This window comes from Trachemys scripta, chromosome 23, assembly GCF_013100865.1.
Source record: "Trachemys scripta elegans isolate TJP31775 chromosome 23, CAS_Tse_1.0, whole genome shotgun sequence".
NCBI classification, from domain to species: domain Eukaryota; kingdom Metazoa; phylum Chordata; order Testudines; family Emydidae; genus Trachemys; species Trachemys scripta.
The window spans coordinates 4,245,196-4,258,054 of NC_048320.1; the positions used below are offsets into that span (position 1 = coordinate 4,245,196).

Sequence of the window (12,859 nt, forward strand, 5' to 3'; positions counted from 1 at the left end):
AGCGATTATCTTTGAAAAGTCATGGGAGACAGGAGAGATTCCAGAAGACTGGAAAATGGCATGATATTTGCCCATCTATAAAAAGGGAAATAAGGACAACCCGGGGAGTTACAGGCCAGTCAGCTTAACTTCTGTACCCGGAGAGATAATGGGGCAAATAATTAAGCAATCAATTTGCAAACACCTAGAAGATAATAAGGTGATAAGTAACAGTCAGCATGGATCTGTCAAGAACAAACATGTCAAACCTACCTGATAGCTTTCTTTGACAGGGTAACAAGCCTTGTGGATAGGAGGGAAGCAGGAGATGTGTTATATCTTGACTTTCGTAAAGCTGTCTCACATGACCTTCTCATAAACAAACTAGGGAAATGCAAGCTAGATGGAGCTACTATAAGGTGGGTGCATAACTGGTTGGAAAACCGTTCCCAGAGAGTAGTTATCAGTGGTTCACAGTCATGCTGGAAGGGCATAACGAGTGGGGTCCCGCAAGGATCAGTTCTGGGTTCTGTTCTGTTCAATATCTTTGTCAATGATTTAGATAATGGCATAGAGAGTACACTTATAAAGTTTCTGGACAATACCAAGGTGGGAGGGGTTGCAAGTGCTTTGGAGGATAGGATTAAAATTCAAAATGAGCTAGACAAACTGAAGAAATGGTCTGAATAAACTCCCAGAGCCCTTCACAAAGAGCCGGTAGCCAGGCAGGTCAAATCATTAGCCACACTGAGCAGCTGGGACATGGAGACTTAGGGAGGCTCAGTGCATTTCTACCGCAACCACCGAGCACGAGTGGGCATTGCAGGACCCCATGTGATCGCCTCCATAACAACAAGCTTGACTCTCAGATCCCAGGGCAGCACATGGGGTTGGAGCTAGAAAAGCCATCGGTCTCCGTGTGAAGCGAGTGTATCTGGGCTTGAGACACTGAGAGACAGGCAAGGAACCGGGCGATGCCGCGGTCACCACTACTTGGCACTGTGTGATTAGCATGTGTATTGGGGTGGTGCCCGCAGGAGGTCAGGTACCGTCCCTCCACAGGCAGCTCCAGGCCCTGCCTCAAAGAGCCTCCAGATGAAGGGGGAGGAGCAGAGCTGAATTGGAAGGGTCAGATGATCACGTATGCCCAGCTCCCACTGAGAACACTGGAGAACCCTCCCACCCTGGCCCCATTGAGAACAATGGAGAATCCCCACCCAGGATCAGAACCCAGGTCCCAGGCCCGATCTATGAGCCCACAGTGCCGTCTCCGCTCAGACGGCAGAGAGGGCATTTGGAATTGCTGATCAAGAGAGATGGACGTGCCCAGTCCACTGACCTAGTGAGGACAATGTAGGGCCCCGCCCGACAGCCGAAGTTAGGGCAGCACGACGTGTTATAAAGCGTTTATATACACAGGGCTTCTTGGTGTTGGCATTGGTGAGAATTTTCAAAGGCGCATCCTGGGTGAGAAGGAAGACAGAGGAAAAAGCATCAGGAGCTGCTAAAATAGGGGACTGTGGCATCATACTTTGGCCTTTCTCCTCCCCCACCTACACTGGAAGCAACAAGAACACTGGGAGGACAAAGACTTCAACTGAGGAGACTGGTCCCAGGCTTAAAAGGGGAAGCCTGTTTTAAGAACTGTAACCTCTAGTGGGGTGAGAAAACTGCTTGATCCAAATACTGCCTAGTGTAATAAGGTTTAAGATCTAGACTGTGCACTTACCTTTTATTTTCTTTGGTAGCTATCTCTGACCTTTTGTGCCCACCACTTATAATCACTTAATCACTATCTTTCTGTAGTTAATAAATCTGTGTTATATTTTTACAGAAAACAGGGTGTTTTGGTTGAAGTCTTGGGAAATCTCAGCTGAGGTTATAAAGGCTAGTGTGTGTCCTCTCCACATCGAGGGAGGTGTGGGCTGGGTAATAAATTTACACTGGCCAGGCTTCTGACCAGGGTAAGATGGTACAGTTCCGGGGTGCAAGGCGGGGGGCTTGGGAGATTGGCTGGTGCCTTTCTCTGTGTGATTCGTATGCGGCTCTGGGAGCATTCATGCAATCTAGCTGGGTGGGGGGCTCCACATGCTGTTGTGCTGAGTGATCACAGAGCCTGGAGGGGTTTGCTGCTTGTCACTAGCAAAGCTCTGTGAGAGATAGCCCAGGCTGGAGAGTGAAGGGGGCACATCAGTATCCCAGTTCCAGGGTGTACCGGGGATCCCATCACACAGAGCTGTGCTTGCCACAGGAGGAGAGGGGCCCATGAACCTCAAAGGGTCCAGTCTGCTGCCGTCCAGCCCTGAGCCGCCTGCTTGGATTCTCCTAATTGGGTGCTGGAGCCTTTGTTCTTCCCTCTGCTCGATGCTCGTTTCCTTGGCAACCCTCTGCAGGAACGGCAGCGTCTACACGTGGCTCTTACAGCCCTTGAAAACGTCGCCCTCAACCCCAGATTTCGGTATCAGGCAAAACTGCCAAACGGAGCCGCTGCAGAGCTCGGTCACTGTGACACCAGACTGCCTGCAAACCCGCTGGCTCCACGGAGCCCCAGCCTGGCTGCACATGCGCCTCCCACTCTCTGGGCTCAGTTCAGGTTACCCCCCCTCCCCATCAGGGCAAACAGCATGATGAGAACCCGGTGGTCGTGTAAACCCATTTTATGAGGGGGGCTGTATCTTGGGCCCCCCCCTCAAATGACCCCTCATGTGGCCCACTAGCCCCACCCTGTCCTGCCATGAGGCACAGCACATCTCAGGCCAGGCTGTGGCTGTCAGAGCACTCAGACACTCCTCTTTAAACAGCCAGCGACACTCAACCTCCGCTCGAGCACAGCTGCTGCCCCCCTGCAATGTGCAGCACCCGCCCATGGGGCCGGCCGCGCTCCCCGAGCTCCCCTCGCGGCAGCATCTGTCTGGTCCCCTGGTGCCCAGAACCCAACGCCCCCGCCCGCCTGGGGAACAGTTCTGGGGAGTGACTTGGCCACTGGGCAGCCCCTAGATGCCACGGTGCGCGCGGTGCTGGGTGCCATGGGCAGCACGCTCACTGTACGGGGCTGCTGGCGGTGGGAGGGCGGGTTCCGGCCCATTCCACTATGGCGTCTGACTGGGCTCCCAGGCCCTGGGCAGGCTGCCATCACTCAGAGCAGCCCCCAGCTGGGACAGAGTCCCCGTCTCCTGACTCCCAGTCCCCTGAGGGCTTTGGGAGGACGTCGTCCATCCCTCCCTCTGGCGGGGCAAGATACCATCACCCCCACCTCCTCCGCACCCATCCCCCCACCCCCTCCTTGTCCCCTCCGCACCCATCTCCCACCCACTCCTTGCCCCATCTGCGCCCATCCTCCCACCCCCTCCTTGTCCCCTCTGCACATTTCACTCAGGTGGCTTCTTCCTCCTTCAGGCTGCCTGGGACCGGCAGGGGAGCACTGGGAGCACCAGAGGCACCATCTCCGGATGCTCCGTTCCCACACCCAGGGGCACCGCAGGTCCTGCTGGCCGGGAGGAGCCATTTCAGGAAAATCCTGCTCTGCCCCTGTGGCCCCGGGGAGCAGGCTCATTCGCTCTGTGGTGAAGGCACGCACAGGCCGGTCGGCACGTAGGAGGGGATGGAGCAGGCGCGGTGCAGAGGGATTCCTCGCAGAATAATGCTACCAAATTCCAAGTCTCTGCTGGGCATGTGGGTCCTGCCATTCCCAGGGACTTCCTATTCAGCCAAATGGGGCTGCAAGTCATGGGAAAGACAAAGGGCACCTCCCTGACCCCAGGGAGACCTCCTGGCCAAGGGTCAAGTCTCTGCTCGGAGGCAGGGAGCTTCTCAATTAAACATTTATGCTCTCTGTATGTGTGTATATATATCTCCTCAATATATGTTGCATTCTATATGCATCCGAAGAAGTGGGCTGTAGTCCATGAAAGCTTATGCTCTAATAAATTTGTTAGTCTCTAAGATGCCACAAGTACTCCTGTTCTTCTTTTTGCGGATACAGACTAACACGGCTGCTACTCTGAAACCTGTCATTATGCAAGGCACTGCATTTAGCCGTATGGAGTGGAAATCCATCAACCTCATGAAAAAACTCGTACAGATACAGACAGACATCATCTTCCTTTCCAAATGCAAGCAGATGGACATCATACCAAAAGGACTAAAGGTAAAAAATCCATTACAATCTACATATCACACAGACTATGCTGAGAGACTGTGTCATACACTCTCAAAGAAACTGCGAAACCACCTGATCAGCATCCTATACAGCAAACAGGGAAAGATTAAGAATGAGCTCTCAGAACTGGATACTCTCATAAGAAACCAACCTTCCACACAAACTTCCTCATGGATAGACTTTACAAAAACTAGACAAGCCATTTACAAGACAAACTTTGCCTCTCTACAAAGGAAAAAGGACACTAAATTATCTAAACTGCTACATGCCACAAGCAGCCACAACAGTAGTTCCCTTAACCCACCCAGCAATATTGTTAATCTTTCCAGCTATACTCTTAGCCCAGTAGAAGAGTCTGTCCTATCTTGGGGCCTCTCCTTTTGTCCCTCCAGACCCATGAATATGATACAGTTCTGCGGTGACCTAGAATCCTATTTTCGACGTCTCCGACTCAAAGAATATTTCCAACATACCTCTGAACAGCATACTAACCCACAGAATCCTCCCTACCAGCACTACAAAAAAAAGGATTCTGCGTGGACTCCTCCGGACGGTCGAAACAACAGACTAGATTTCTACATAGATTGCTTCCATCACCGTGCAAAGGCTGAAATTGTGGAAAAGCAACATCACTTGCCACATAAGCTCAGCAATGCTGAACACAATGCCATCTACAGCCTCAGAAACAACCCTGACATCATAATCAAAAAGGCTGACAAAGGAGGTGCTGTCGTCATCATGAATAAATTGGAATATGACCAAGAGGCTGCTAGACAGCTCTCTAACACCACATTCTACAGGCCATTATCCTCTGATCCCACTGAGGATTACCTAAAGAAACTACACCATCTGCTAAAAAAACTCCCTGACAAAGCACAGGTACAAATCTGTACAGACACATGCCTAGAACCCCGACCAGGGGTATTCTATTTGCTACCCAAGATCCATAAACCTGGATATCCTGGACGCCCCATCATCTCAGGCATTGGCACCCTAACATCAGGCTTGTCTGGTTATGTAGACTCTCTCCTCAGACCCTACGCTACCAGCACTTCCAGCTATCTTCGAGACACCACTGACTTCCTGAGGAAACTACAATCCATCGGTGATCTTCCAGAAAACACCATTCTGGCCACTATGGACGTAGAAGCCCTCTACACCAATATTCCACACAAAGATGGACTACAAGCTATCAGGAACAGTATCCCCGATAATGTCACAGCTAACCTGGTGGCTGAACTTCGTGATTTTGTCCTCACCCACAACTATTTCACATTTGGGGACAATATATACCTTCAAGTCAGCGGCACTGCTATGGGTACCCGCATGGCCCCACAATATGCCAACATTTTTATGGCTGACTTAGAACAATGCTTCCTTAGCTCTCGTCCCCTAACGCCCCTACTCTACTTGCGCTACATTGATGACATCTTCATCATCTGGACCCATGGAAAAGAAGCCCTTGAGGAATTTCACCATGATTTCAATAATTTCCATCCCACCATCAACCTCAGCCTAGATCAATCCACACAAGTGGTCCATTTCCTGGACACTACTGTGCTAATAAGCGATGGTCACATAAATACCACCCTATACCGGAAACCTACTGACCGCTACACTTACCTACATGCCTCCAGCTTCCATCCAGGACACATCACACGATCCATTGTCTACAGCCAAGCTCTGAGATATAACCGCATTTGCTCCAATCCCTCGGATAGAGACAAGCACCTACAAGATCTCTATCAAGCATTCTTAAAACTACAATACCCACCTGCTGAAGTGAAAACACAGATTGACAGAGCCAGACGAGTACCCAGAAGTCACCTCCTACAAGATAGGCCCAACAAAGAAAATAACAGAACACCACTAGCTGTCACCTTCAGCCCCCAACTAAAACCTCTCCAGCGCATCATCAGAGATCTACAACCTATCCTGAAAGATGATCCTTTACTCTCACAGATCTTGGGAGACAGACCTGTCCTCGCTTACAGACAACCCCCCAACCTAAAGCAAATACTCACCAGCAACCACACATCACTGAACAAAACCACTAACCCAGGAACCTATCCTTGTAACAAACCCCGATGCCAACTCTGTCCACATATCTATTCAAGTGACATCATCATAGGACCTAATCACATCAGCCATACTATCAGGGGCTCGTTCACCTGCACATCTACCAATGTGATATATGCCATCATGTGCCAGCAATGCCCCTCTGCCATGTACATTGGCCAAACCGGACAGTCTCTACGCAAAAGAATTAATGGACACAAATCTGACATCAGGAATCAAAATACTCAAAAACCAGTGGGAGAACACTTTAACCTGTCTGGTCATTCAGTGACAGACCTGCGGGTGGCTATATTACAACAGAAAAACTTCAAAAACAGACTCCAGCGAGAGACTGCTGAGCTGGAATTGATATGCAAACTAGACACAATCAACTCCGGTTTGAATAAGGACTGGGAATGGCTGAGCCATTACAAACATTGAATCTATCTCCCCTTGTAAGTATTCTCACACTTCTTATCAAACTGTCTGTACTGGGCTAGCTTGATTATCACTTCAAAAGTTTTTTTTCCTCTTAATTAATTGGCCTCTCAGAGTTGGTAAGACAACTCCCACCTGTTTATGCTCTCTGTATGTGTGTATATATATCTCCTCAATATATGTTCCATTCTATATGCATCCGAAGAAGTGGGCTGTAGTCCACGAAAGCTTATGCTCTAATAAATTTGTTAGTCTCTAAGGTGCCACAAGTACTCCTGTTCTTCTTTTCAATTAAACAGCTTCATTTTATCATGGGAAAACCGAGTATTTTCCCCACCTCCCCTTCTGAGCAACTGCTGAGCTGTGTTAGCTGAAATGCCTCAGAAAGTTCAGCCTGAGGCCGAATCCTGGCAGGGGAAATTTCAACACCAACCATTTCAGTCTGACAAAGTTACAAGAACATTAGAGGAGTGAAGTTCTGGAATAGCCTTCCAAGGGGAGTAGAGGGGTCAAAACACATATCTGGCTTCAAGACTAAGCTTGAGAAGTTTATGGAGGGGATGGTATGGTGGGATAGTGTAATTTTGGCAATTAATTGATCTTTGATTATTAGTGTAAATATGCCTGTGACGTTATTGACATAATCTGGGACCATATAGAACATGGTTGCAACCAAAGTCCTGTAGTGGCACCCAAATCTTGTATAAAGGGGGTCAAATGAGGTGTCTAAGACAAGGTTAGGGTTTGCTGGTTATAATTATGCTGTCTATATGTGTGTATCAGTTTTGTAGTTGAAGTTATGAATATTGGCTCTATACTGTCTGTATTTCAAACTTATGCTATGCTTCTGGGAGATATCCCAGAGAAGTTGGTGTTAGCTCTGCCTAGCCTGCCTGATGGCCCATTAAGGACCATCAGCTATACAATTGACCCATTGAGAGAAGGCAAATACGCCTTGCAACTCCGAATAGTATGCAGGGACTGGCCCATGTGACTCCAGACTCCATTTTGCTGTAATTTTCCACAGTAAGGACAAAGAGGTGTTCTTACACCTGGAAAGGACTATAAAAGGCTGATGCCTCATTTACATCTTGTCTTCAATCCTGCTTCTTACCTCTGGAGGGACTTCGCTACAAACTGAAGCTCTCCACCAGGGGTCGGCAACCTACGGCACGCGTGCCAAACACGGCACGCGAGCCGATTCTGAGTGGCGCGCAGCTCCCTTCTGCGGTCCCGGCCCCCCGCCCCACTCAGCCCCCCCCTCCCACTGCTCTGCCCTGCGGGGGCAGGAGGCAGAAGCTTGGTTCTGCGGCAGCCAAGCTTCCCTCCTCCCCCGCTTCTTCCCCCAGCCTGGTGCTTTCCGGCCCCTCCTCCTCTCCACCCTGCGCCAATCAGCTGATGGCCCTAGCAAGGGGGAGAGGGAAGAGCAGAAGCGTGCACACAGCTCCCTAGAGGAGGCAGAGAGAGGTAGGGACAGAGCCTGGGGGAAGGGGGTGGAACAGGGCATATCCCTCCCAGTCCCCTGCCATAAGCCGCTCAGGGCAGGGGGCTGGGAGCACCCCCATGAGCTGAACCCCCCACCCCAACACACACCCAGCCTTCTGCCCTGCACCCCCCACTCTCCCAGCCCCCTGCCCTGAACCCCCCCCCCCCCCCCGCCCTGGGCCCTGCCCCCCCCCACACACCCAGCCTTCTGCCCTGCACAACCCACTCCCCCAGCCCTCTGCCCTGACCTTTGAACCCCTCCCCACACCCAGCCTTCTGCCCTGCACCCCCATACCCCCAGCCCTCTGCCCTGACCCTTGAACTCCTCCCCACACCCAGCCCTCTGCCCTGCACCCCCACACCCCAACACACACCCAGCCTTCTGCCCTGCACACCCACAGCCCCATCCCTCTGCCCTGACCCTTGAACTCCTCACCACACCCAGCCTTCTGCCCTGCACCCCCACACCCCCACCCCCCCACCCCTGCACCCCCCCCACACACCCAGCCTTCTGCCCTGCACTCCCACAGCCCCAGCCCTCTGCCCTGACTCTTGAACTCCTCCACACACCCAGCCCTCTGCCCTGAATCCCCCACACCCCAACACACACCCGGCCTTCTGCCCTGCACCCCCCCAGCCCTCTGACCTAATCCTTGAACCCCCACACCCCCAGCCCTCTGCCCTGACTCTTGAATGCCCCCCCAAACCCAGCCTTCTGCCCTGCACCCCGCACACACCCCAGCCCTCTGCCCTGATCCCTGAACCCTGAACCCCTACACACACCCCAGCCTTCTGCCCTGATCCCTGAAACACCCCCCCCAGGTCTGGGGTCCCGGTCATAGGCCCTGCTCAGCCCGCTGCCGGCCTAGGTGAACAGAACCCCAGGCTGGCAGCGAGCTGAGCAGGCTGGTGGCCTAAGATCAGCATTTTAATTTAATTTTAAATGATGCTTCTTAAACATTTTGAAAACCTTGTTTACTTTACATACAATAGTTTAGTTATATAATATAGACTTATAGAAAGAGACCTTCTAAAAACGTTAAAATGTGTTACCGGCACGCGAAATCTTAAATTAGATTGAATAAATGAAGACTCGGCACACCACTTCTGAAAGGTTGCCTACCCCTGCTCTACACAAAGGACTGAATGACCCATCCCAGCTGTGGATGTACTCCAGAGACTTGATTTTAAACCTGCAGTTTATTCTATCACTGCTACAAGCTTAAACCAAGAACTTTGTCATTACTGTATGTAATTGATTCCATTTAACCAATTCTAACTCTCATCTATATCTTTTTCCTTTTATGAATAAACCTTTAGATTTTAGATTCTAAAGGATTGGCAACAGTGTGATTTGTGGGTAAGATCTGATTTGTATATTGACCTGGGCCTGGGGCTTGATCCTTTGGGATAAGGAGAACTTTTTTCTTTTACTGGGGTATTGGTTTTCATAACCATTTGTCCCCATAATGACTGGCACTGGTGGTGATACTGGGAAACTGGAGTGTCTGAGGGAATTGCTTGTGTGACTTGTGGTTAGCCAGTGGGGTGAGACCAAAGTCCTCTTATTCTGGCTGGTTTGGTTTCCCTTAGAGGTGGAAAAACCCCAGCCTTGGGCTGTAACTGCCCTATTTAAGCAATTTGACCTGAATTGGCACTCTCAGTTGGGTCCCGCCAGAACCAGCATTGTTACAATGCCCAATGGCCTGTGATGGGATGTTAGATGGGGTGGGACCTGAGTTACTACAAAGAATTCTTTCCTGGGTGTCTGGCTGGTGAATCTTGCTCACATACTCAGGGTTTAGCTGATCACCATATTTGGGGTCGGGAAGGAATTTTTCCCCAGGGCAGATTGGCAGAGACCCTGAGGGGTTTTCGCCTTCCTCTGCAGCGTGGGGAACGGGTCACTTGCTGGAGGATTCTCTGCACCTTGAAGTCTTTAAACCACGATTTGAGGACTTAAATAACTCAGACATAGGTCAGGGGTTTGTTACAGAAGTTAGTGGGTGAGATTCTGTGGCCTGCGTTGTGCAGGAGGTCAGACTAGATGATCATAATGGTCCCTTCTGACCTTAAAGTCTATGACTCTATGAGTCTCTGAAAACTTCTAACGGGAAGTGCCAGAGAACTGTAAGTGGAGGTGGTGCTGCCAGCCCTGCAGGTAATACCCCTGTGTCCAGGAATGGGGCGGTATGGGGCGTTCCCGCTCCCTGGATACGCCGGGGATCTTTCCCAGGGCCTGGGCCATGTCTGAAGGTGGCTGGGGAGATGTATCCCAGGCCTGAGTTTGCTAGGAGCATCCCTGGGGATTCATTAGAACAGGCTGGACCATTTGGTGGGATTCGCCCCTGGATGCCAGCAGCTCTGGGCACATCGGAGCCAGTTTAGTCCTTTCAAGCTACAGAGGAGTGTGAGGCCTGGCCAGGCCCAACCCTACCTTAAACAGGCTGTAGGCGTCATGCCGAGGGGGAGTCCAGCTGATAGTCCATCTGCGACACCTCCACTGGTCACCTAAGGCGCGGCAGTGATGAACTGGAGTTTGAGGCTGGGGCGGATCATCACATGACTCAGGCTCTTGCACTGCATCGGGATAGCCTCCTTGGGGAAAATCGGGGAGCAGGTTATAGACCTAAAGACAAACACAGACAACATCAGCCATGAAACCAAGATACGAGATACCCCAGAGACAGCTCCTGCCCCTCCTCCCACTAACACATCACCCCACAAACCTCCGCTCTCACCCCAGCCTCATCTCTAGCCTGGACACCTCCCCCCACCCTGCCCATCCCCCATCCCTATCCCCCAGGTGGGCGTCTGTCCCTGCACCTCCACCCCCCAACCCTAGGAGAGGGACCCATGGCTCCCAACACCCTGGGAGAACCTGGGGCAGGGGGAGGGCAGGTGCCGCTACTCACCATGTGCAGAGCCCGTGAGCCCCTGGACAGTAGGCACCAGCGATGGGCCGAGTGTGATTCCGTATCCACCCGGGGAAGGGACAACTCCCACAATACACCTGGCCAGTTGTCCCCTGCTGTACATGGGGGCCAGCTGGGGACCAACTCTGCCCTGGAGAGTGAGCTCCAGTTACCCCGGCCATTATCTCAGCTCCGAGCTCCATGTTCCCAGCCGGAGCCGGGGTGAGGGGGTGCTGGTAGGGGGGCACTGCAAGGGCTGATGGGAGAACAGGCAAGGCAAGCGGGGGCCCCCCCAGAGTTAGGGGCTGTTAAGTGCCATGGGAGCAGTCCCCAGACCGGGGAGAGGTGGCCTTGAGGGGTGTCCCCCAGCAGCCGTGCATCGTCCCTCCCTGCGAGGGGGGAGGACTCGTCGGGAGGGGCCGGGTGAGGGGCCGGGCGAGCAGCCGAGCGGCTCTGGACTCACCGTGTGGATGCTGAGCTCGGCCTCGGGCTTCATGAGCAGCACGCTCTGATCCACGGCGCAGACGGCGCACAGGGACCCGGGGGCAGCCTGCACCCGCAGCTGGAGCTCTGAGCCCGGCAGGGCCTGGTCCTGCGAGAAGGCCAGCTTCACCTGGCGAGGCACAGCGCGTCACAGGGGAGAGGGAGAGAGATCCCCAGGGGCAGGAGGAGATAGGCCAGGGTGGGCCAGGCACCGAGTGTCACTCTGGCCCCAGGCCCCGCTGGCTGAAGGGCTGGGGCTTTGGGAGTCCGTGCTGGGGATGGGGGTTGAGGCAGCCCAGGCTCATTCAGCACCCCCATGGGACAGCTCAGGGAGCTGCAGTTATTCATAGACACCCCATGGCGGGGGGGCGTTGGAGGTGCAGGGGGGTAGGGATACGACAGGATCGCCTGCCCAACCAGCTAAAATTCGTGAATCAGACCCCCGAAAAGTCCTGAGATTCTGGAGGAGGACGAAGCCCTGGGCTGCAGTCTGTCCTCTGGCTTGTCCGCTCCCAGCCTCCCCACCTCAGTGTGTCTGAAGACACATAGCACTGCCCAGGGCGGGGTCGGCTGAAGGCTGAGCAATTAGGCCAGTACCAAGCAGATGCCAGTTGCAGGGGGGCAGCCACCATTGCTAAGGGGGGCATTGAAATGCCTTCGAGTAACAGTCCACTGCCTCCCCGGGCTGGGGGAAGGGAGGCAGAAGGGTCACACTTACCCCCCGGGCAGTGAGGTGAAGTGGGAGGGGGCAGAAGGACTTAGCCAGACCCCACAAGATGGAGGGGAGAGGTAGAGGAGGAATTCTGTATCTTTGCCTCCCTACTCCAAGAGGGGAAGGGCCTTCCTCACAACTGACCCTTATGTGCAGTGGGGAGGGGGCTGACACTGGTCACTGGTGAAAGCTTTTTCTCAATGACAGGGACGTCTCCCTGCCGGCTGCCCAGAGAAGGGAGCCCCAGCCTTCATGGGGGGGAATTTCTACTGCTCAGCTGGGCAAGAGTGAGAGACGGCTCCCGACCCAGAGGAGGAGAGGGGCCCCTCCCCTCATGACACTGGTGCCCCAGTCGACTGGAGGGCCAGCGGCCCCTTAGAAGCCCTGTAAAGAAATATGGCCAGCTAGCCATCCCCGCAGGCCTCCAGAGGGAAGGGGGCTCAGACCATCATATCCTGCCCCCCGCTCCAGGAATCTCCCAGGGTGAGCAGGGGCAGGTGCAGGTTGGAGGATGGGCAGTGGGTAGGGTTGAGGTGGCAGAAGTTCTGGGGGGTGGGGGAGCAAATGGCTGCAGAGACTGGGGAGTGGGGAGGGCTCAGGGCAGGCAGTACCTGCCCGGGAGCCCAGAGT

General features: G+C 53.2%; 2 protein-coding genes and 1 long non-coding RNA gene across 12 annotated transcripts in view; 1 reads left to right on the forward strand and 2 right to left on the reverse strand.

Moving 5' to 3' along the window:
* The window catches only part of LOC117869139 (alpha-2-macroglobulin-like protein 1), a 777,004-nt gene that overhangs the window by 369,779 nt on the left and 394,366 nt on the right, over positions 1 to 12,859 (reverse strand). The window lies entirely within an intron of this gene.
* Positions 1 to 12,859, forward strand: part of LOC117869140 (alpha-2-macroglobulin-like protein 1) — a 582,774-nt gene that overhangs the window by 211,686 nt on the left and 358,229 nt on the right. The window lies entirely within an intron of this gene.
* Positions 1,054 to 11,172, reverse strand: LOC117869149. The gene is made up of 3 exons (XR_004643779.1): positions 11,035 to 11,172; positions 10,557 to 10,748; positions 1,054 to 1,442 (listed from the first exon to the last, which is right to left on the reverse strand). It is a non-coding gene; the product is annotated as an uncharacterized LOC117869149 (long non-coding RNA).